The 24,109-nt window shown below is 53.0% G+C and overlaps 1 protein-coding gene across 1 annotated transcript in view; it reads left to right on the top strand.

The window, feature by feature from the left end:
- The first annotated feature begins 11,799 nt into the window (after positions 1-11,799).
- PALD1 (phosphatase domain containing paladin 1) overlaps positions 11,800-24,109 on the top strand; it is a 94,378-nt gene continuing 82,068 nt past the window's right edge. Inside the window, exon 1 of the mRNA XM_041748126.1 lies at positions 11,800-12,034. The gene's annotated coding sequence lies outside the window, so the exon portion shown is untranslated. The remainder of the gene's footprint in view (positions 12,035-24,109) is intronic.

Below are 24,109 nucleotides of genomic sequence, written 5' to 3'. Positions count from 1 at the left end.
GCTGGGCTGGCGGGGCCTGGAAGCGGCCTCCGCCCCTTATATCCCGGGCCCTCGCTGCCGCCCCGCCTCCTCCCTCCCTCCCTCCCTCCCCGGGAAGGCCTCGAGATCCTATACCTCCCTCCACCCGGGGGTGGGGGGAGGCCCCCAGGGAGACCACCTGCTGGGGGCGGGCTGGACCTGAGCCGGCCAAGCTCGGGACCCTGGCGCGGCTGCTCTAGGTACCGAGGGCCTCGTTTCTGCCGCACAGCAAGCCTGTCCGCCTGCAACTCTCAGGTCCGAATTGTGGCTTCCTCGCCCTGGCCCTGCCTTGCCTCGGATCCCTGCCACGCCCTGTGTCTCCAGGCTCCGAGCCGGTGTCTGGCTCAACAGGAGCAGGTAGAGAGTGGTGGCCCATCCTGGAGGCTCTCCCCACATTGGCCTGCGATGCTCCCCCCCCCCCCCGCCCCCAGTCGGCCAGGTGCACCCTCCCCACTCATAAAGGTGTCACCTGTAATGTCCGTGCCCTGCCGTCCCTGCCTGTCCTGGCAGTTCCCCCTCCCGGGAGACCCGGGTTTCAGCCCAGAACTCTCATTCCCTTTGCTGGGTGCCCTGCTTTCCTCACCTGCACAGGACTGATCCTTGTCTGGCTCCCTTTCCAGGTGCAGTCAGATCAGAGCTGGAATTACCTTTAAAGAAATAGAAATCCCTGCCCCTTGTCAGGCCCGAGCTGTTACCCTCAACACAGGAGGCCTCCTCCTGCCTCCTGTCCTTTCTTAGCCTCTCCAGGTACATGAACAGCTGGCTGGCCTTTGCTGAAATGCTAGGTGCTGGGCCCACCTCGCCTCCTTCCACAGGTTGCTCCAGCTCCGAAGAACCAAGGCTCAGCCCAGAGCTGGTGGAGACAGGGGAAGCGGGCCCAGCAGGCTCAGCCTGGAGCTGCAGACTTGGGGTAGGGGAGGCAGGGTGGGGCAGGCCCACCCAGCAGGAAGGGGCCTCCCCTAGAAGAGACCTGGGCTGCACACCCCAGAGGGCCATGGGACCTGGACGATCTGTTCAGCCTGCAGATTGTTAGTTCCTTAAAGTGGGGATTGCCTTGTTCATCGAGTTTTCCTCACAGTACACATTTTAGTTTGGACCCGAAAAATCTTAGCTAAGTAAATAAATCAGTGAATGGAAATGTGTCCGGACTTGCCCCAAGATAAGTAGCACCTTGGGTGTTTGTTAAACCTATTGATTCCTGAGCCCCAATCCAGACCTCTAAGATTTAGGATTTGGAGACAGGTCTTGGTAATCCACATATTTCACAAGGGACCGGTGGTCCTTACCAGACAACTCTGCCAACCTGGGTGGGCTGGGGTTCTAGGCGCAGTTTGGAAGCCACCTCTCTGGGTTCAGTTTCCTCTTCTGTAAAGTGTTCCTGCGGAGACCACCCTCCATACAGGGTATGAAGCGAATGGCAAAGTGCTTCACAAACTCTAAAACCTGATGTATTTGGAGAGCTTTATGCATGTTGGGATATGATTATGGGTGCTCCGTGGTTGTCCTTCAACTTCCCCAGCCTGGGGGCTTGCTGGTTTGGGATCATCAGCCCCAGCCATTTGCACCAAACCTTTCCTCGGAGGCAGAAGGCACCCTCACCCAGGTTGTGAATATATACGTAAAAAACAGTGACAGATTGTGGTTAGTGCAATGGGAGTCCTGATGAGGACCTGAGAACAAAGAATGGCACCACAGGGGAGGTGCAGATAGCTAGCCAGAGGTACAAGAGTCTCCCCCAAACCTGGATCTCCCCAAGTGACCTCGGATCCTCATAGCCCCTGTTTAAACAGGGACATTCAGCCCAGAGCGGTCTTATCCACCAGGATGGAAAGGAACGAGAAAGAAGATATTTCTACTTCTCACGGTGACCAGAAGCTTCTTGAAATTCAGGATAAAGCTTATTCATCCTGTGTCCCTTGCACCATGGAACACACAGGAGGCGCTTAATAAATGTCTTAGCTAAAATGGACGATTATGACAAATAGCTGACACTTACTGAGTAAGTGCTCTGTTCATCACTGCACTGATTTTATCGTTAGGCCCACTTCAGAGATGAGAAAACGGAAGAAACAAGGCAATTTGCTCAAGGCCACAGATTTACAAGTGGGAACAGCCAGTTTGTGAAGGGCAGGTCTGCGTATGACCCAAACCTGTGCTTTTAGCCCTGTTGCTTCCCCACAGATGAGAGGGTGACCATGTACCAAGACTTAAACGACTCTCAAAGTCTTGCCTTTCCTGGGCCCGGGAGCTGCAGACAGAGCTCCTTCTGATGTGTATTGGCCCAGAGCCCTGTAGGGGCCTGGAATCACTCTCTGACCAGCAAGAGGGACTCTGTCAAAGCCCATCCATCACTGCGCTTTCTGCAGCTCCGGCACCTAGAAGAAATCGAATCTCTGTCACCTCTGCAGGACCAAGGCTGCTACCCTTCTTACTTTTGAAGGGTATTTGTTCATCCAGGATCCATTGCCTGCAAGAAGGATCCCGAGTGCCCTCTTTCCAGGTGAGGAATGACACCTTCTCACATCCCCTGCCCCAGACGGACTGACCAACAGATTACCTGACCTGCGAGATAACCTTTCAGGGCCATCCCAGCTGGCTGGAGGGTGGGGAGCAAAGTCCCTTGAAGTTCTTGAATGCTTTCCATCAGACCGACCCAGACCCTCCCTCAACGGGAGCAACGGTGTGTGGCATGGTTAAGTGCTGGAGCTGGGAGGTCAGGCTGCCAGGAGCCAGAGTCAGGACCCTTCTCCGTCACTCCCTGGGCTCATTACACCAGCCACTTACCATACTTCCTCATCTGTAAAATGGAAGTGAAGGACAGTATCTCCTTGACAGGAATGTTGTAAGTAGTCAGTGTGTGTAAAGCACATAGTACCTGTAGCATCTGGCCATTTGTGTCTTCATTCCTTTTTTTTCCCCCCAAGATTTTATTTATTTATTCATGAGAGACACACAGATTGAGAGAGAGAAAGAGAGAGAGAGGCAGAGACACAGGTGGAAAGAGAAGCAGACTTCATGCAGGGAGCCCGATGTGAGATTCGATCCCAGCTCTCCAGGATCACGGCCTGGACCAAAGGCAGGCGCTCAACCGCTGAGCCACCCAGGCATCCCTGTGTCTTCGTTCCTTGAAGGGACCTCCTTTCCTAGCGCGTCCACAGCAGCTTAAGGGCAAGAGCTAGACTGTCTCGGGGGCAAGGCAGGAAGGCATCTCAGTTCTGCACACATTTGATGAGCATCTCCCCTATCCCAGTGTGACCCTGGCTGTCTTCAGCTTCTCAGCAAACCTCTGCGTTTCATGTGCTCCTTCTTCCACAGGCATGTTTCCATCGTATCCCCCTAGTGAACTCCTACTCAACTCTCAAGACACAGCTTGAAAGTTCCCTTCCTCCACAGACCTATCACCAGCTCCCCGGCAACGTGGCAGGGGCCTCTTCTAAGTACAGTGTGATAGAGCCGTCGTCCAAAGTCTTGGGTGGCTGCCATTGGACCGTGGCCTCCCAAGAAGCAGGGATGGGTCCCGATTCATTTCTCCTGAAGCTGCAGCCCCTGGGTCAGAGCTGACTGTTGCTTGCTGTGATCTTCAACCCCCATGAATGACCCCAGTCCTAGGAACAGTAGAGAGGCACCTGGGTGGCTCAGTCGATGAAGCGTCTGCCTTCGGCTCAGGTCATGATCCTAGGGTCCTGGGGTCCAGCTCTGCGTCGGGCTCCCTGTTCAGCAGGGAGCCTGCTTGTGTTCGCTCTCAAATGGATAAATAAAATCTTAAAAAAAAAGAAAAATAGAAATGGTAGTAAATATCCCAACGCTGCGGATCTTGGAGGCCAACACCCAGAGCTGAGAAGTACCATCGAGGCGCCTCTGCCGAGCACATGCGGCTCGTGTGATCCAGAGAGAGAGAGACCCAGCCCTCCCCCCCACAGTGCCCCTGTACCCCAAATGTGCACCAGCCCCGGGGGAGCACCTACCCATCCCCCAAAGTTCAAAGCCATTCTTCCTCTGTCCAGGGTAGTTCTCCCCCTTCCTTATTCACACAAGACACTCCTATTTATTTCCATGTCCAGCTCAAGGGTCTTCTCTTTTTTTTTTTTTTTTTTAATTTTTAAGAAGATTTTATTTTATTTCTTCATGAGAGACACAGAGAGGCAGAGACACAGGCAGAGGGAGAAACAGGCTCCCTGTGGGGAGCCCGATGCGAGACTTGATCCCAGGACTCTGGGATCACGACCTGAGCCAAAGGCAGATGCTCAAGCACCAGTCACCCAGACCCCTCAAGGGTCTCCTCTTCCACAAAGGCTTCCTACATGGGCTCTCTCCCGCTGCAGGCTCTGATCTGGGCCACTCTTCATTGAGGGTTGAGGTCCTCAAGCCCTCAGGAGTTTCCCACCAGCAAGCCAACTGTCTGGTTCGCTTTGCATTCTTCAGAGTGTTCAGCAGAGGGCTTGGCACTCTGTAAGTGGAGGTTGCAAACCATGCCTGCAGCTGGCCTTGGCGTATAGCCATGTTTTGTCTACCCCCAACAGTTGTTTTGAAAGGTTTTTGTTTAAATCATCAACACTAAAAATGCTTTAGATTTTGAATAAAATAGTTTGGCATTTTTATTTTTTATTTTTTTTAGTTTGGCATTTTTTAAGAGTAATCTCTACACCTGATATGGGGGCTTGAACTCATGACCCTGAGATCAGGAGTCACATGATCTACCAACTGAGACAGCAGGGCACCCCTGAATGATATGGTTTATTTCATCATTTGGGAAATGGAAAGATCTTTCCCCTCATCTCAACATAGCAAATGTTCCCTAGTGCGGAACAGTAGCCGCCTTCTTCCTGGCAGGGTTTGTTCTCTAGTGAGCCATGGTCCCCATCACTCCTTAACTTATCACACCCCTTTGCCTGGCTCCCCCGAGACAGATGAATTTGAGACCCGTGCTGTATGCTGGATGAGAGGAAGACACTCTGGAATCTGTTAGGAGACAGAGACTCAGTCAGGAGTGTCCTACTCCATGGGGACCAGCCCACAGACTTCGGGTACCTGGCCCACGTGGGATGAGCTATAAATAATCTATTAGTTCATAAGTGCTTACCACAATGGGCTTGCATGGTCTAACTTACCCCTCCTGCCCCTGTGAAGCAGATGGGATATTTACTCCCATTTTACAGGTGAAGAATCTGTGGCTCAGAGCTTGGTCAAGAAGGAACCCCTAGCAAGTGCAAAAGCTCTGATGGATCCTGAGTTATTCTGGCTTTGGAAGTGAGGCTGGACACTGCTATGTCCCAACACAGTCATTTGCTACTCTGCTTGCACAGAGAAGCCCTTCCCCACTTACCCCGTCTCCGTCGGCCTCCTGTAGTCGATCCCATCACCGTGTTCATTTTTCTCACGGGCAGAAATGAACCTGTTTTCCTGGTACTGTTCAGTTTTTGTCTCTTCCCTCCTCCAGCACCAGGCTTTAAGCTGGATTCTCTGTCCAGTTCACCACTGAACCTCCTATGTTTAGCACAGACCTTGACACCTACAAGTGCTCAGTACATATTTGTTGAATGCATATGTTTAACCCAGTCCCTGGACTGGGGGTCCCAGAGGTAAGACGAGGACAGGGAGATCCAGTGGCCACTGAAAGGATATAAGCCCCATAGGTCACCAGCTTTCTCTGGTTTCAAGTTCTTTCACCTCACTGTCCTGAGCACTTGGGGGGGGGTACATAGTAGATGCTCAATAAATGCTTAGGACACCCATCTTAGCATGTTAATGTCTTGGCATCAGCAAGAGAGTGCCTCCTTAGTGCTCCTGGCTTCTTATGACCATGATTCATGTGAAGGAGCCTTCATGCCATCCTCTTGCCTCCATTGCTGCTCCAGATCCTTGCAGGAGCTGTGTGACCTGAGCAGGGCTGGCGTCACCCTTGGAGAGGGGGACTAGTCTGAGATGGTAAAGGGGCCAGGCTTGTCTGACTTGGAATCTGACGCTCCCTCCAGCCCGGGCTCTCCTTCCAACCCCTCCTGGGTAGAGCCCAGGCTCGGCTTGTACTTCCCACAGGGTCAGGAGGTGAAGGCTCCGACTGCTCTGGGAAACAAACAAAGAGACCACCAGGAGAATCCCTGTCCTCCCACTGGGAAGCTTCTCAGAGATTCCCACAGCCTGCCAGCCACCTCCTGCTTCCCACCTTCCTATTTCCTGCCACTGAGTCTCACTGGTGCTGAAGTTGAGCTGGAGTTTGATGACACAACTTAGCCTGGGGTTGGAGAGCCTCCAATGTGCGTGTATGTGGATGCATGTGTGCGTGCGTGTGTGTGCGTGCATGTGTGTGTATGTGTGTGTAGGGCAAGGAAAAGAATCAGAACTAAGGGCAAACACTCAAGGGAGCATGTACTGTGGGAATAAGGAGTGCTTAGGGAGTGTTACCTGTGTGCCAGGTACTGGCTCTGCCGAGAGACTTACGTGCACTGTGACTTGGGGTCTCCTAAAACTACCTAACCACAGTAGTCCCATAGGGGCACTTATTAAAGATAAAGGGAGCCCCAAAAGTCAGGGTACACTTTTAGTGCCCTTTGAAATGTTAACTATGTTAAAAGTACCAATGATAGAAACTTAAAAAAACCACACTTCAATGGTGCAATTATGTTTCTTTTGTACTTATTTTTAATTTTATTATTATTTTTTAAGATCTTTAAAATTTATTCTTGAGAGACACAGAGAGAGAGAGGCAGAGACACAGGCAGAGGGAGAAGCAGGCTCCATGCAGGGAGCCCGACGTGGGACTCAATCCCGGACTCCAGGATCATGCTGTGGGCCAAAGGCAGGCGCCAAACCGCTGAGCCACCCAGGGATCCCCTCGTTTGTACTTATTTTATTTGTAAATTTTTAATAAGACATTTAAAAATATTTTATTTATTTATTTGAGAGAGAGAGAGAGAGAGCACAAGCAGGGGGAAAGGGAGAAGCAGGCTCCCTGCTGAGCAGGGAGGCGGACTCAGGGCCCCATCCCATCCCATGACCCTGGGATCATGACCTGAGCTGAAGGCAGACTCTTAACCAACTGAGTCACCCAGGCACCCCAATAAGACATTTTTAATTAAAATTATTTTGTTCCAGTTGACTTTTGTTGTCTTCCAAAAAACATTAGATGAAATTTAATTATTTGAAATTTAAAACAAGCTGCACGCCCTTTAGTGGGTGACTGGATACACAGACTGTAACAGGTATCTGAACATCGGAATACGATTTGACAAGTAACTGTTGATAACGCAATGAGGATTACTCTCAACGTAATGACGCTGAGTTACAGAATCCAGTATATGCTGGATGATTCTATTTCTATCGAATTTTGGAAAATGCAAACTAGTGATTGCAGAGAAGCAGGGCACAGTGTGGTTCAGTGGTTGTCTGGAGGAGAGGGGAGAGGAAGAAATTATAAGGGGGCACAAGGAAAGTTTTGGGGGTGATAAATACATTTATTGTCTTGATTGTAGCAATGGCTGCATAGCATGTCAAAGCTTACTAAAATGCACACTTCAGATATTTGTAGCTGTTGTGTGTCAGTTATACTTTACTAAACTTGTAACAACAGGCACTCCTGGCTGGCTCCGTTGGTGGAGTGTGTAATTCTTGATCTCAGGGTTGTAAGTTCAAGCCCCATGTTGGGCGTAGCAATTACTTAAAAAAAGAAGATCTTTAAAAAAAAAAAATCAGAAAATAAAGTTGTCACAATGAATGTAACTCTAATAAGCCTTCAAAATACAAAAATTATTTTTCAAAATCCATAAAGCTAAATAAGCATAAAAGAAATTTAGAGGCGTGCCTTGGTGGCTCATTTGGTCAAGCATCCACCTCTTGATTTCAGCTCAGGTCATGATCTCATGGTTGTGAGACTGAAACCCACGTCGGGCTCTGAGCTCAGTGGGTACTCTGCTTGAGATTCTCTGTCCCCCTCTCTCTAGAATAAATAAATAAATATTAAGAAAAAAAGAAATTTATTTATTTATTTTTTTTTTGAAAAAAAGAAATTTAGATAAATAAGCTTCAGTGTTCTTTGTAATTTGTGGCATTTATGGTTCTGAAAAAGAAATCCATCTAATAGACTCTACTTCTGCTAAAGCTTCCAAGGACACTAAGACGTTCGGAATACCAAAGTCTGCTTTTTATTCATGGACACTGCCGAGTAAGCATCATTAAAGTCTCCCATCTAAGAGTCTCCCAAAGAGCCTGAGCAGCTGCGGAAGCTCTTCATGGGAAGTTTGAGCTTTGAAACAAGCGATGAAAGTCTGAGGAACCCTCTTGAGCAATGGGGAATGCTTACCGACTGCATGGTCGTGAGAGATCTGGACACCAAGTGCTCCAGAGGCTTTGGCTTTGTCACCTATGCCACTGTGGAGGAGGTGGATGCAGCCATGAACGAAGGCAAGGTCACACAAGGTGGATGGAAGAGTTGTGGAACCAAAGAGGGCTGTCTCAAGAGAGGATTCTCAAAGACCTGGTGCCCACTTACCTGTGGAAAAGATTTTTGTTGGTGTCATGAAAGAAGACACTGAAGAACATCATCTAAGAGATTATTTTGAACAGTATAGGAAATTTGGAGTGATTGAGACCATGACTGACCCAGGCTGGGGTAGAAAGAGAGGGTTGGCTTTTGTAACGTTTGGAGACCATGACTCAGTAGACAAGACTGCCCTTCAAAAATCCCATACTGTGAATGGCCAGAGCTGTGAAGTAAGGAAAGCTCTATCTAAGCAAGAGTTGGCTAGTGCCTCATCCAGCCAAAGAGGTCCAAGTGGTTCTGGAAACTTCGGTGGTGGTTGTGGAGGTGGTTTTGGTGGGACTAACAACTTTGGTCGTGGAGGGAACTTCAGTGGGCGAGATGGCTTTGGTGACAGTTGAGGGGATGGTGGATATAGTGGTAGTGGGGATGGCTATAACGGATTTGGCCAGAGAAGTGACAGGAAATCTATAGGTTACAACAGATTTTTGAACTCAGTCCAATACAGTGGTGGCAGGGCCTAGCTGCTACAAAGAAGACATGTTTTAGGCAATGCTCATGTGTTTGGGCAAAAAACTCAAGGACCAGGGGATCCCTGGGTGGCGCAGCGGTTTGGCGCCTGCCTTTGGCCCAGGGTGTGATCCTGGAGACCCGGGATCGAATCCCACGTCGGGCTCCCGGTGCATGGGGCCTGCTTCTCCCTCTACCTGTGTCTCTGCCTCTCTCTCTCTCTGTGTGACTATCATGAATAAATTTAAAAAAAATTAAAAAAAAAAAAAACTCGAGGACTGTATTTGTGACTAATTGTATAACAGGTTATTTTAGTTTCTGTTCTGTGGAAAGTGGGAAGCATTCCCACAAAGGGTTTTAATGTAGATTTTTGTTTTTTGCACCCATGGTGTTGATTGTAAATGTTATAGTCTGCTCATGACACTGAATAAATGTGTCTTAAAAAAAAAGGAATACCAAAGTCTTCTAGGTCTGTAGACTCACTGGAGGAGTATGGTGCAAAACAGCATCATCTCTTTCTCTTTTCTACTCTCTCTTTTGTCTTTCCACAAACCCAGGAGGTAGCTGCTTCTGGGCCTGAGGCTCAGAGGGGCTGGGTAAATTGCCCCAGGTCATGCAGGTAGTTAAAAGCAGGGCTGGGATCCAGGCCCAGGTGGTCTGACTCCCAAGCCTGCACTCCGGGTAACTCAGGCAGGGTGGTGGTTGGGGGGTGGAGGTGGGGGTGGTGACACACTCTTATTTCCAAACTCCACCAAGCCCCATGCCCTGTTGGCTACTGACCACAAGGCTGGCAAGATCCCAGGCTGGTGCATCCCCCACTCACATCAAAGGGCCCCGGGCTTCAAAGGCAGGTTGAGGGGAGATGCACATACCTGGCTAGGTATGCAGGAAAGCCCAGGAGAGCTAATATGATTAACCAGGGACCCAGTGGGGCAGGAAGAGTCTTCATGGAGCAGATCATTCAATGGAAGGAACTTGAATACATTCTCACCCACTCCCCCACCCTCAGGATCTTTCACTCTGTGGCTACTCACAGACGCTGTAGACACCTGGGGGTTAGGGGTGAGCTGGGGGCTGTGCCAAATGCATGTCCATTCCATAGATGGAAAAACATGTTGGAAAACAGTTGTTACCAAGTTTGTGCCAGGCACAGTGTTGAGTGCTTTGGATGCATGCCTCATGCACAACTCCAAGGAGCAACCTCCACGCTGTATTATTATTTTTTAAGATTTTATTTATTTATTTATTTGCTAGAGAGCAAGCACAGGCAGGCAGAGTGGCAGGTGGAGGGAGAGGGAGAAGCAGACTCCCCACGGAGCAGAGACCCCCTATGCAGGGCTCCATCCCAGGACCCTGGGATCATGACCTGAGCCAAAGGCAGATGCTTAACCAACTGAGCCACCCAGGCACCCCCTTCACATTGTATTCTATAGGTATAATTATTCCCATTTTACTGATAGAAAACCGAGGCTTGGATTGCTTAAAGACTTGGCCAAGGTCACACTGATATTAACCAGCTGAGCTGGAACTGGAGCCCAGGTCCCTTTTGACTCTAACTTCCATTCCCCATCCTATCATTTGTAAGGGGACAAACAGCTAAGACCCCAGGGTGTTCTTCTGGTCTTGCCTTCACTCTGGTGTGAGGGTGGCGGGCACAGGAGGTGGTGGCACTGTGCCTCGTTGCCCACTTACTACATTCGCATCTTTGGGGGACAGGGACTGGGTAATCCAACACTGAGATAATGTCCCCAGGATTTGAGGTGTTATAAATCTTCAAGACTCCCCCCACCCACATTATCCTGTGGCTCTCATATCCATCCCCTACACCCTGATCACTCCCCTGACAGCTGACACTCAGAGGCTGCAGCCTCAGAGTGCTGCTCTTTGCCCACGGGTAAGATTTAAGATCATAGGACCCTTTTTTTTTTTGGTTAAGATTTTATTTATTTATTTGAGAGTGAGAGCCAGAGAGATGACGGAGGCAGAGGCAAAGGGAGAAGCACACTCGCTGCTGAGCAGAGAGCCTGATGCAGGGCTTGATCCCAGGGCACTGACATCGCGACCTGAGCTGAAGGCAGAGCCATCCAAGCACCCACATCACAGGATCTTTCACTGCCTGTCCCTGCCTCAGGTCCTCAGCTGCCCTAGCAGGGCTGGAGGGGCTGGTAATAGAGACTGACAGGGCCCTGCCCTGCTGGGGTATCCAGCCAAGAAACCCCACCCCCACCCCAGGTCAGGGGAGCCCAGACAGGGAAGAAGGTATTGGTTTAAATTCATACCAGTGGGGACCCCTGGGTGGCTCAGCAGTTGACTGCCTGCCTTCAGCTCACGGTGTAATCCTGGAGTCCCAGGATTGAGTCCCACATCAGGATCCCTGTATGGGGCCTGCTTCTCTCTCTTCCTGTGTCTCTGCATCTCTCTCTGTGTCTCTCATGAATAAATAAATAAAATATAAAAACCTCTTTCTTAAAAAAAAATTCATACCAATGAGACTTGTGTGTATGTTGAGGGGAGGTGAAGGGAGCTGGGACTCCTAGGACCTCCTCTCCGCTCCACCCAGACCAGTCTGACCTTGGCCAAGGCACGTGGCCTCGTGGAGCCTGTTTGCGCATCTGGCCCCGTTCCAGGGCCCTTACATCATGCCCCCTATTGCCTACCTCCTCTTGGATCCTGAGCTTCCAGGGGGCAGACGTCTCCTTTGACCCCTGCGCTCAGTGCCCTGTGTACAGTAGGTGCTAATACATGAGGCCCAAAAGGGTACTCCTCTTACCGGAGGGCTCGCTTTCCCCAGGAAGGCCGGTGGCTGTCACTGGGAGGTGGTGGCCTCGGCCAGGGAGAGGAGGAGCCGGGGCCTTGGAGGCAAACCTTGCGTGCCTGCCTTGTTCCCCAGAAGGGTCTGGAAGGGATGTGAGGGCGCCCCCAGCCCTGCGCTGGCACCGCGGGGGGCGCGGAGATCGAGGACCAGACGGCGGGCCGAGCGCGCCCCCTCCTCCGTGGGAAAGCGGCCCAGCGGCGGGGGCCCGAGGCCGCGGGCCGGTGAGTGTCCCCACCGGGCGGGAGGGCCGCGGGGGTCCCGTCCCCTCCCCTCCCCTCCCCTCCCCTCCCCTCCCCTCCCCTCCGCCGCCCCGGGGCCCTCGGATGTGAGGCCCCCTTCCCCCCCCTCCAGCCGGGTGGTCAGCGGCGGTCGGATGGTCCCCCTGCACCTGCCGCATCCCCCCCTGGGCTCTGTCCCTTGGCCTCATTCTGCTGCTGCCTCTGGCCTCTGGGGTTCAGGGCCATCTGCAGAGCCCCCACTTGGTGCCGGGCTGGCTCTGGGGTGGGGTCCCACAGGCAGCCTGGGTCACACACATAACCCCCCCCCTTTTTAAAGATTTTATTTATTTATTCATGAGACAGAGAGAGAGAGAGAGGGAGAGACACAGGCAGGGGGAGAGGCAGGCTCCTCGCAGGGATCCCAGGTCTCCAGGATCACACCCCCCCTCCCGCTGAGCCAGGGCGCTGCCCTAATCCCCCTTTTTGTCCTCAGTGCTTCCTGCCCCCAGGAGCTCCTGCCGCCACTGGGCTCCCTGAGATCAGGGCTCTCCCCACCATGGTCCAGCCCCGCAGGAGCCGGGCTACACGAGCAGCTGCTGCGGTGTGTCACAGGGCACGTGCGCCTGAGCCAGACCCACGGTCAACACAGGGCACAGTTGTCTCATGGAGTGCTCAGAGCTCTACAGAGTGGGCACTGGGAGGTCCTGGGAGTCCCCCTAAAGCTCCTGAAGTATAAGCTTCCAAGGCCACCCACCCTATTTTGTATTTGTATTTTTGTATTTTCTTTTAATAGCTCCCTCCCCCCGCAGTACGAGGCTCAGGCCCTACAACAAGTGATTTTTACCTCCTCTGTCTGCGGTCCTCTGCCACGTGGGTGGGGGAAAGGTGGGGGTGGGGGATGGGGGTGGGGGTGTGCAGGCCTGGCAGGAGGGCCGGGCATGCAGACCCCGTCAAGGGGCTCATGTGACCGCCCAGCCCACGTGATTCTTGGCTTCCCCGGACTCCAAAAGGCCTGGCACCCTCTGGTCACCCACCCCCTTTGCCACCTGTGGAAGGAGCCAGCTTGGGCAGAGCCCTCGTGTGACCTGGAGCTTCTCTGTGGTGCTCAGTTTCCCTCATCAGAGGAAGGTGTGGTCCTTACAGGATTGACTACAGAACAGGGGGGTGGGGGGTGGAGCAGAAGGAAGAGGCTCTGGAAAGCTGCTGGGTCCTGCAGCCCTGCCAGTGTCCTGCGTTTGCCTCCATGCCCCTCATCCCACCAGGACACACCACTGTGCCCTGACACCCCATCTTTACAGCCACCCACCCCGATTCCCTTCCAGCTGCTACATCTTCTCACCGCCGAGTTGTTGACAGGTTCTGGCTCCGCACAATCCCTACCTCCCAGGGTCACTCCTCACCCCCTAGAGTGCCTCCTGCTGTCCCCACCCACCATGCTTGGGTTGTGGGCCACTTGCCAAATTGGTTCTGGCCCTAGTTGACCTCACACCAGCCTGTGACACAATTGGAACACTTCCCTACCCCCTGGGTTGCATGCCACTGAGCTTCCCTTCCACCTCCCTGGTGTTCCTGCTCAGTCCCTGTCCCCATAGCCTCTTCCTCCTTCGCTCTCCCACTCCCACACTCTGCTCCCATGACTCTCCTCTCCTCCCACTACTCGCTTCTCCTCGAGGCTTTAAAGCCCCCCCATACCAGTGGTGCCCTGACTTTCTCTGCCCCAGGCCTCTCCTCTGAGCCCGAGGGCCTTGATCCACCATCCCCTGCTCATCTCCCTTGGGCTCCCTGGAGGCATCCTGTGCTCCCTCACCCTGTCCAAGACTGAGCTCTGTGTATCTTGCCCACTGTTCCCATCCACTCAAGCCCCTCCCTCCACCCAATTACTCAACCCCCGATTCCCTCAACACCCCACATCCAATCCAATACCAACCCCGCTGATCCTGCTTCCAAAATGGTTCTCTAGAGCCTGCCTGTCCCTCTCCATCTTCTCTGTCTGCACCCTGGTCCCAGACACCATGGTGTCTCACCTAGACAACTGCACTGGCCTTCTTGCTGGTCTTCCTGTGCCGCCCCCCATGATCTACTCCCACGGGGGCTGCTGTCATAGGTGGGACTGCAGCACTTTCCTGGTGTAGAATCTTCAGAGCCTCCCACCGCCTTTAGGAGCACATACAAGCTCCTGAAGCTCCCGCCTGTGGGCCTCATCGCTCCCTGCTACACCAGCCATCCTTCGGGTCCTGGACTTTGATGAGCTTGCTTCCACCCCAGGGCCTTTGTCCTTGCCGTCCTGTCTGCCTGGAATGCTCTTTCTCCCACTCTACCTGGCAGACACCTGATCCACTTCCAAGTCTTTGCTTAGATAAGACCTCAGAGAAGCCTCCCTCGGCCACCCTGTCCAGTGATGCCCCCCTCACCTTCCCTCTGAACACCCTGTAGCTTTTCTTCAAGAGCACTTATTGTCAGTTCTAGTCTGTCTTTATTTGTGATTGGTTTACATCTGCCATTGGTTTATGTCTGCCTCCTCGACCAGACGGTGAGTGCCGCCGGGCTGTTGACTTTACTGTCTGTGTTGTTCAGCATCTCTACGCCTAGTACTAGTACGGGGCTTAGCCCACACCGTGGGCACCCAGGAGCTACCTGTTGTGAGGGAGAGGACAGAGGCTGGCTGCTGAGGCTGTCCCGTTGCTATCTGTCCAGCAGGTGGCCTCCCAGGACAGAACATGGGTCCTTCCATTCCAGGACCACTCCTCAGGTCCCAGGGCCTCCTAGTTGGAGATCTAAAAGGCAGGTACAGGGCAGCCCCGGTGGCCCAGCAGTTTAGCGCCGCCTGCAGCCCAGAGTGTGATCCTGGAGACTTGGGATCAAGTCCCACGTCGTACTCCCTGCATGAAGCCTGCTTCTCCCTCTGCCTGTGTCTCTGCCTCTCTCTATATGTCTCTCATGCATAAATAAATAAAATCTTAAAAAAGAAAGGCAGGTACAGCAGGGACGCCTGGGTGGCTCAGCAGTTGAGCAGTTGAGTGTCTGCCTTTGGCTCGGGGTGTAATCCCAGTCTGGGGATCGAATTCTGAATGGAGCCTGCTAAATAAATAAATAAATAAATAAATAAATAAATAAATAAGGCAGGTACGGGAGCCAGTCTGCCCCCCCTCCACACTTCTTTGAGACTTGTGACTCCACATCATGGTTTTTTGTTTTTTTTTTTTAGATTTATTTATTTATTTGAGGGAGTGGAGAGAGGGGAAGAGGGAGAAAGGGAATCTCAAGCAGACTCCTCACTGAGCGTGGAGCCCCATGTGGCCCATCTCATGATCTTGAGATCATGACCTGAGCCGAAATCAAGAGCCGGGAGCCCCACTGACTGAGCCACCCAGGCACCCACTTCCCCCACTTTTTTTTAAGTATTGCGCCCTGGTTGTTTTTGCCCACATCCCCTGCAGGGGTTTTGTGGTAACTTAAGCCAGAGACCGGAGCTAACCCATTTTTCCCCTTGGCGACAGTGCAAAGCTCCGTCCCTAAACTAATGATTGGTGGAAAACAAGGTGACTTGGTCCCATGGAAAGGCTGTTCCCTGGGTGGTTAATGTTAAGGCTGCGGAGCCCAGTTGCCGGGCCTCTAATCCTGGCTCTGTTGCTTACTAGTTGTGAAATTTGGGGTAAGTCAGTTAACCGATCTGTGTCTTCTTCTCTTTTTTAAATATTTTATTTATTTATTCATGAGAGACACACAGAGAGAGGGAGAGACACAGGCAGAGGGAGAAGCAGGCTCCCTGCAGTGAGCTCCATATGGGACTCAATCCCAGGACCCCAGGATCACGTCCTGGGCTGAGGGCAGATGCTCAACCACTGAGCCACCCGGGCACCTGCTTCTGTAAATGTGAGACTAGCACTTGCCTCCTAGGGTCATTGTGAGACCAGAATGAGGAAATACGTGGAAAGTATTTAGAATGGTGTGAAATAAATGTCAGGGAACAAGGGCTCAGTTGAACAATTCCCTTCCCCCCTGCCAGGCCCCCCGATGGCAGATGCGGGAGGGACTGCCCACCGTGGCACTGGGCAGCACCGTGTGTGCAGATGCGCAGCACGTGTGCACACAGCCATATAGGAAAAAGCCCAGGAACAGCCCCCAGCTCTCTCAGCCACAGCTCAGGCAGACCGAGGTGCCTCCCTTGCCAGGACAGGGGAGCCCAGCAGATGCCCTGTCACCTTCCTGGCACTGTGGCCCCGCCCCCTGCACTCAGTGCCACTGGCTTGACAGAACAGGTTGCCATGGCAGCAGGTGATGGGGCCTGTAGCGGGACAGGGGCTGGCCTTGGCTGAGCTCTCTGGCTTTTTAGAAGGCGGTGGCTTCCTGCCAAAGCACAGGCCCTCCTGCTGCCCAGACGTTCAGCTGGCTTCGGCAGCCGCGGCCACACCCGGAGCCCACCACAGCGTCCCTGCCCTGGGAACTGGGAAGCTGAGCATCGCCGCTCACTCTGGGTGTTCCCCCAGCCCTGGGCACAGGCCCCCTTTTGCCCATTCCCCACACTTTACTAGAAAGGTCTGGCATGGGCCTTTCTCCTCTGCTCCGTGGTGAACCCCTTAGGAATTTGGGTTGTGCCCAGCACATAGTGGCCTGTCTGGCATGTTTGTGGGATGGTTGAGAAAACAAAAAATGAATTTCCTCTCACTACCTTGAAGAGAGTCAAGATGCGAGACATAATCTGGCCTGCTCTAGAGATGGCCTGTTGATCCCACAAATATTTATTAAGTGGCTTCCACCGTCTGCCAGCCTTTCCTCTAGGTGGAGTTAAGATATGAACCCAGAGGGACAAGTTCCTGCTCTCATAGAGCGGACATCATCTCAGTGGGGAAAAGACTTGAACAAGCAAACCAAGCAAGGGAAACATCTGATGGTGATGGGTGCCATGCGGGGATCATTCCAGGGCTTGGAATGAGTGGTGGGGTGGCAGGGGAGGCTGCTCCAAGGAGGCCACATTTGATCAAAGGCCTACGCAGACAGAAGGAAGGTCTGGAGGAGGAAGAGCATTCTAGGAAGAGGAACCAGCAAGTGCAAAGGCCCTGAGGAGGTCTTGTAGTTGGGCAGTTTGAAGAACTCAAACAAGTTAGGCTGGAACTCGGGGGGTGAAGAGGCTGAGGAAAAGACCACAGTCCCGAGCTGATGGGCTTTCCCAGATGTGTATGTCCCCGTAACCCCTACCTAGAGCAACACGTGGAATGCCCAGCGCCCCAGAAGATTCCCTCAGGCCCCCTCCCAGTCAGTGTCGCCCCTCACGCAGAGGTGACCGCTGTCTGACCTCGACCCTCACAGGCTAGGACTTCAGTTCCATGGAGGACATCTTTTGGCACTTCTTCATCTGCCGTCCTCTTACTCACGGAGTCTGTGGTACTCATGCAGGATATTGTGTGGGTAGTTCATTCATTTTAGCTGCTGGGGCTCTTCCATTATGACATGACACCGCGATTTGTTTATCTACTCTCCCCTGATGGGTATCTGAGTTGTTCCCAGGACTTTCTCACTTGGGGTGGGGACTGGGGGTCTCCTGGCCTTCATTGTCCTGACAGGTACCCGTTACTCCTGGGCTGCTACCAGGGAGAAGAGAGGGGAGAGAGGTGTTGGGACTTTAGGGTCGTGCCCCCCTACTTACCCCCAGCAGCCCTGGGGCTGTGTGGGGTCTTCATCTCCCACATCCTACTAGTCTTCCTTCCTCAGAGCTGGACCTTGGGACCTTGGAGGCGTTTTGTGTGGATGTGGGTGTGGGTGTGGGTGACTGTTTCCTCCACTCCGTGGGTTGTCCTTTTTTAAAAAATTGTGGTAAAATACACATAAAATTGATCATTGGAACCACTTTTAAGTGTATGGTACAGTGGCAGCAAGTACATTTGCATTGTGCAACCATCGCCACAGTCCATCTCCAGAACTTTCTCATTATCCCCAAATGGAACTCTCTACTAACTCAAAGAGGCTTTTGGAATAGTGGTTTTCAGAGGGGCGGTGGGAGGTGGCCTGCCCTGAGTAATCTGGGGGAAGCCGAGAGGAAGCGAGGGAAGATGGAACAAAGGGATTTGCGGGGAAACCAGGGCCCCTGAGTGGGACGCTCAGCACGCTCTCCTCCAAGACCCCGCTGGGGCTTTCCTGACTGCCTGCACTGGGCTCTTCATTTCCTTCCTGCCCCCATCCGGGCTGCTCCCTCTCTCTTCACACTGGAATGGAGGGCATTTTAACCCTTTCACTGCCTCGCCCAGCAGCAGCTCGGCACTGCACCCCCACGGGCTGGGAGGTGGCTGCTGGCCCCAGAAGCAGATTTGTCTAGAGGTTTCTAAATGTCGAACATCAGCTTGGTGTGAAGTCAGAGCCAGAAGAGCAGCTTCCTGGGGGGTAGGAGGCGTGCTGAGTGGTGAGAGAAAGAAGCGCTTCATTCTCTTCTTGACCCTCTTGGGAAGGAGCCTCCTGGGGGAGTCTGGAGGTACAATAATAGTTAAGGTTTCTTCTGGTTCTGGAAGTTTCCCACCAGCTCGGAAGCCCTGGGCGTGTTAACAGCTGAAGACATCTGGGGCCCGGCTATGAGATGGGTATTTTTTCAAATATTTGAAAGAAAGTGGTACTTAGTGAAATGTGATCTGGTGGTCCCGGAGGGGAGGGGATAGGACCAGCTGAGGACTGAGGGGAATGACGGGAAGTGGGTGTCAGATTCATGTGAGGAAAAAGAAGAAAGACGGCCTCATGCCCATGCCCGTTGCAGTTCTGCAGGGAAGACTCTCTGGGGAGTGAGCTCCCCGTGCCTGGGGAGGATTACAGTCAGGTGGCAGTTTACTGGCTGGACACAGGGCTCTGGAGTCAGAGAGGCCTGGGGGCCGTTGGGTGAGTTCCTCAATCTCACTCTTTCTTCATAAAATAATAAGAGTAATGGGATATCCTTTTCAAAAGTGAGGAATGAGGTTGTGAATATGACGTCTAACACAGTGTGGAGCACCTAGAAACCACCCCGTGAGGGACAGGACTATTGTGGGGAGCACTCTTGGGTGAGGTGGGGAGTTCCATTAAATCCTCACCCAGGGGATCCTTCAGCCCTGATGTTTCATGGAAGGGGAACCATGGGGCTCATCCTGACAGAGTTCAGAGTTGTCTGAAGCTTGTCACCTGCCACCAGATGGGCAGCTGTCCACCTACCCACCACAGATGGGTGTGAGGAGAGTAGGAGATTACCTCTTGTGCTTCTGTGTAAGACAAGAATTACTTATTCCATTTTACAGACAAGGCCAGAGAGGTCCCTTGACTTGCCCCATGTGGACTTGGTGAGGCAGGAGCTGGGGCAGGGTCTTGGGTCTCCGGAAGCCTGGTCAGGGTCCCGAACACCCAGCCTGCCTGGGTGTGACCCCTTGGTTTTCCACTTAGCTGGAGGGGTTGCCTGATTGTCTTCCTGGGAACAAAGCTGGATGAGGGGCACCAGGCAAGGTTTTGAAGGAAGCTTCCTTTGGGCCTCAGGTGTGGAGTTTTCTGTCTTTGTCCCAGGAGGAGCCCCTGCCCGGGGCCTCTGGTGGACCTGCTGTCTGGACACGGTGTGGCCTCAGGAGAGCCATCCTCAGATGAGTGACATCACCATCAGAGCCTCATTGCTTTGGGAGGTGGGAGAGGCAGCTACTTCCCAGTTTGGCTGAGAATAACCAACATGATAAATTCGAGAAAGCCCTCTGTAACCCAAAAAGCATTTTATGGACCTTGGTCCCAAGCTTGGCATATGGTAAGTACTCCAGGCTTGATTTTGTTCCTTGTTTTCTCTGCCAAGAACATCTCTTACAGTGAAAGCAGCTGCTCTGCAGTGGTGGCAGGGTTGGTCTGGCCAATTATACACGAATTCATTAAGCTCCTAGTATATGCCATGCCCTGGGCTGGAACACAGTGATGAGCACTGCACAGTCCCTTGCCCTCCAGGAGGCCTGGCGGTGGAAGGGACAGGTAAGCCATGACCAATGAGTCATGCAGGGGGCGGGTGGCAGCCTTGAGGTGTGCTGCTCTGAGCTCCCTTCCAGAGAACTTGCTGCAGGATGCCCTAAGCAGACTGCCCCACTCCCTCCGGCTGCCCTGCCTTCAGGATCGGCTGCTGCATTCACACGCGGGGCACCATCTCCCTAGGCTGCTCCTGGCCAGTGGCTGAGCCCAGCCAAGGTACTAGCAGGGCCACATTTGCCAGATGAGGACTGCTTTACTGGGCAATCTTTGCCTTGGCCGCCCTCTGGGCCTGGCAGTGATGCATTCAGGGCTGTGCCAGGTCTTGGCTCTTCCTTCCCATCCTCCTTCCTGCCTGATCCCCCCCACAACCCATTCATAGATGTCAGGCCTGCAGTGCATTCCGAATGCTCTCCCTCCTACTCCTGCCTCTCCCCAGTCTCTCACATGCATTCTCCCCAGTAAGGCTCTTGAACAGCTCACTCTGCCTTACTGTCTGCTTTCCTGTGGGTCATTACTGACACATGGTATAAAGTGGCACTGCTTTTGGTGGCAGGCCGGAGGGGACCTCAGATGTCCCACTCGATTGCTGGAGTAAGAGGGCAGCCAAGTGTTATGGGGACAGAAAGGTGAACTTTGAAGTCAGGTGGCCTGGTGAGATTCTCAGCTCTGCCCCTTTCCAGCTGTGTACCCCGGGCTGGTTAATTCACTTCCTCAAGCCTCAGTTTCCTCGTCTGCTAAAGGAGACCAAGGAGACTCCTGCATCATGGTATGGAGGCAAGCCTTCAGTGAGTTAATGCACACGAACCGTGACACAGAGTGAATGCTCAGTGTCTGTCCTTTCCTGGAGGAGAGAAGACTGTGCAGAAGAGGGAGCAGGATGCCATCTCTGAATCTGTTGCCTCTAGCTCCAGAAAGCACTCTGGATTTGGGGCGCGGCATGGGCTCCTCTGAGCCTTGGCCTGCACACTCTTAAGAGGAACTGGCATCACCATGGGCCGTATCAGCTGCAGGTGGGAATGTTGCATCGGTGCTGATGGGTGGGGGAGGCCAGCATCCTCGTACAAGGGCAGGTGCTAGAGTTGGCATGGCCAGTTGCAGCTGGAAAAGCGCCTCGGAGTTACTGGCTCAGTGGTTCCCAAACACCAGACATGACTACAGCCTTAGCACCAGCCAGCCAGGGGGGCTTTCCCAGTCTCCGGCCCTGGGGATCTTGGCGTGGGAGGACTGGAGTGGAGCCTAGGGGTCTGAGGTTGAACCTTTCTCTACGGCAATTCAAATGCACACACAGGCAAGCCAGAGACCAACTCTCCAGTCCTGGCCCAGGATTTGGCCCTGACTGCCAGCACAGTGAATGCCTGTCTCAGATGGCCTGGGGGGTGCAGGCCGGGCCCTCCAAGCCAGCAGAGCTTCAGTGGCCTCCAGTTTCTGTGAATATGCATGGCGTGCCATTTTGCTTCCGAGTTTGTTTTGGAGAGGAACAGCCCCTAATGAGCTGGCCTGTTTCCCTGTGGCTTGGAGCGGCCTAGGCCCACTGCTGGGTGCCTCTAAGACAGCAAAGGGACACTGGGGTGGTGTCTGTCCTTTCTGAGAGGCCTAGTTCTAGGCCATTAGGGACAAAAAAGAGACTGGGTCAGTTAGTGAGCTCCTGGTCTCTGGGAACAGTCAAGCAGAGGCAGGGGTTTCATACAGGGAATCCTTCTATGCCTGGCGAAGTGCATGGACTCGCCCTCTCAGCCTTTGTTCCTTTAAACTGCATTTATTACATCCATTGTATGCATCCTGATGTGGGTGGGGGCAAAACGGTGTGATGTCGAGGGATTGCCTTAACATACTTCAGCGAGGAAACCCAAAGAGAAAAAGAGACAATAGCAGGTGAAGCAGGCACGGCAAAATCATGATAGTTGTCGTGTCCGGGTGATGGGTACATAGAATCAAGTGTACTGGTGTCTATTTTTGTGCGCATAGAAAATGTGCAGAATAAAAACTAAAAATGACTTAGTTAACAGAACGTGTCCTAGATGCACGGGGTAAAGAAGTCTACGGCACCAAAGGACAGTGAGTGGAAGGCAAGTTGGCTGCCGTTCCTGGGGCCCATGTCCCCTGTGGGGGCTGAGCCCCCTTCCCAGCATCCTCCGCAGCCCTGCCGGACACCGAATGTGTATATACAGACCTATGAGTTCACTTTTTTCCCCCCATTATTTTAAGACATATTTTAAGAGATAACAAATCACAGAGGCAGAGACACAGTCAGAGGGAGAAGCAAGCTCCTTGCAGGGAGTCCGCGGCAGGACTCGATCCCAGGACCCCAGCATCACACCCTGACCAAAGGCAGACGCTCAACTGCTGAGCCACCCAGGCGTCCCTCATTCTTCTTTCTCACAAGCACCCATGGCACTGTGTTTGACAAATGTTTTCACATAATGTACACATCCTGACTTCAAAGGACTTTGGTATTTTTCTATAGATAAACGTCGTTCCTTCCTATCCATGGTATTATGTGGCCGATCGAGTTCTGTTTATTAGTTTGTCCCAGAACACTGCATTTTCACCCTCACTCCCCATTTCTGTGTGTACACCTGGATGGTTGGGTGGAGCTTGCACAGAATTCCCTGGTTGGGGTCCATGTGACTCAGCCACTCTTGTGGAGATGGGCCCTGAGGCTGCCTCCATCCCTGCACCGTCCCAGACAACGCTTCCCTGACCATCCGTGGCCTCGTCCACGTCTAGACTTTGCTCCCGGCTCTAGACATCCTTTTCCATCAGCCCATATACACCTGTCTCGTGTGTTAAGAACTCTGCGTGGTATTTCCCAATTCTGGATGCTCCGGAGTTGATCTAGCCATCTAGCCATCTCTCCTTCTCCCGATCTTTCACCATTGCAAAGCGTGACTAGCCTTGTGCAGTCGTCAATCTGTGCTTGTGTACACATGTAGGCGAAACTCCTGGAGGTGGAGCTGCTGAAGCAGAGTCTGTACATTTGTCATTTGGATAGACGTTGTTGGAAAGTGTGACAGTGCTCCTTTTGTGCCCCCCACTGAAGCTGTCTTCTAGCGCTACGGTTCTTGGAGGCTCAGAGAGGGTGAGTGACCGGGCTGGGATGACACAGCTAGTGGGTGCTGACACCGAGACCAGAGCCCAGGAGGCTGAGCCTGGGCTGGCGATCTTTGCAAGGCACTTGGCTGGCTCCTGTGTGTCCCGAGCTGCTTGGGGCCTGGGACCTTCCCTGTAAGTCTGAAGGCCTCCATCTCTCCTGGAATGTGTCTGGTAAGCAAGCACCGCCCACTGGCCTGGTGAGGGATCAGCCCAGGAGCTTGTCACACGGAGGCCCTGGGAAGACGCGGTGTCCAGCCTCTGTAGCTCCCTTTGCCCCTGCCCTGCCCCCACCTTCCCTACAGCATCTTCATAAACGGCTCTGTCACAGTGAGGCATCCTTGGGAGCCCGAGTGGTGTTGCTTGGAGACAACTGGGCAACAGATCTGGGTTATTTAAAGGAGGGAGAGGGAGGGAGGGAAGGGGTGACAGCCTGTTTATTCAGGAGTGGACGATCTCCCTGCCCCAGGGTTTGGCAGACCCTGTCTCAAGCTCCCCCCACCTCCTGCCTCATTATTCCCAGTGTCCAGGGCCTGGGATTCTGCAGGGAGACCCAGCAGAAGGCCACTGGGAGCACCTTTCTGATAGTGGGGGCGGCGGATTCACTGCAGGTCCTGGGGAGGCACTGGACAAGTGCTGGCTGGGGGAGGCAGAGGAGGGAGGACGTTAAGGCGAGGAACAGGCCTTGGAGGGGCTCTTCTGATGATGATGGTAGCCACAGCTACTACTATGTATTGAGCTTCCTCTCAAACAATGCATTTTTAAGAGCTTTAATTACCCAGTTGAGGTAGATGTGTCTATTCTCTCCCCCCCTTTTTTTTTAAAATTTATTCATGAGAGACAGAGTGAGGCAGAGACACAGGCAGAGGGAGAAGCAGGCTCCCTACAGGGAGCCTGATGAGGGCCTCGATCCTGCGACTGCACGTTCATGACCTGAGCTGAAGGCAGATGCCCAACTACTGAGCCACCCAGGTGCCCCGTGACTATTCTCAATTTATAGATATGGAAAAAGAGACTCAGAGGGGCTCAGAGCCTCGCCTG

The sequence above is a fragment of the Vulpes lagopus genome, chromosome 3 (assembly GCF_018345385.1).
Source record: "Vulpes lagopus strain Blue_001 chromosome 3, ASM1834538v1, whole genome shotgun sequence".
Lineage (NCBI taxonomy): Eukaryota > Metazoa > Chordata > Mammalia > Carnivora > Canidae > Vulpes > Vulpes lagopus.
This window is presented reverse-complemented; position numbering and strand designations above follow the sequence as displayed.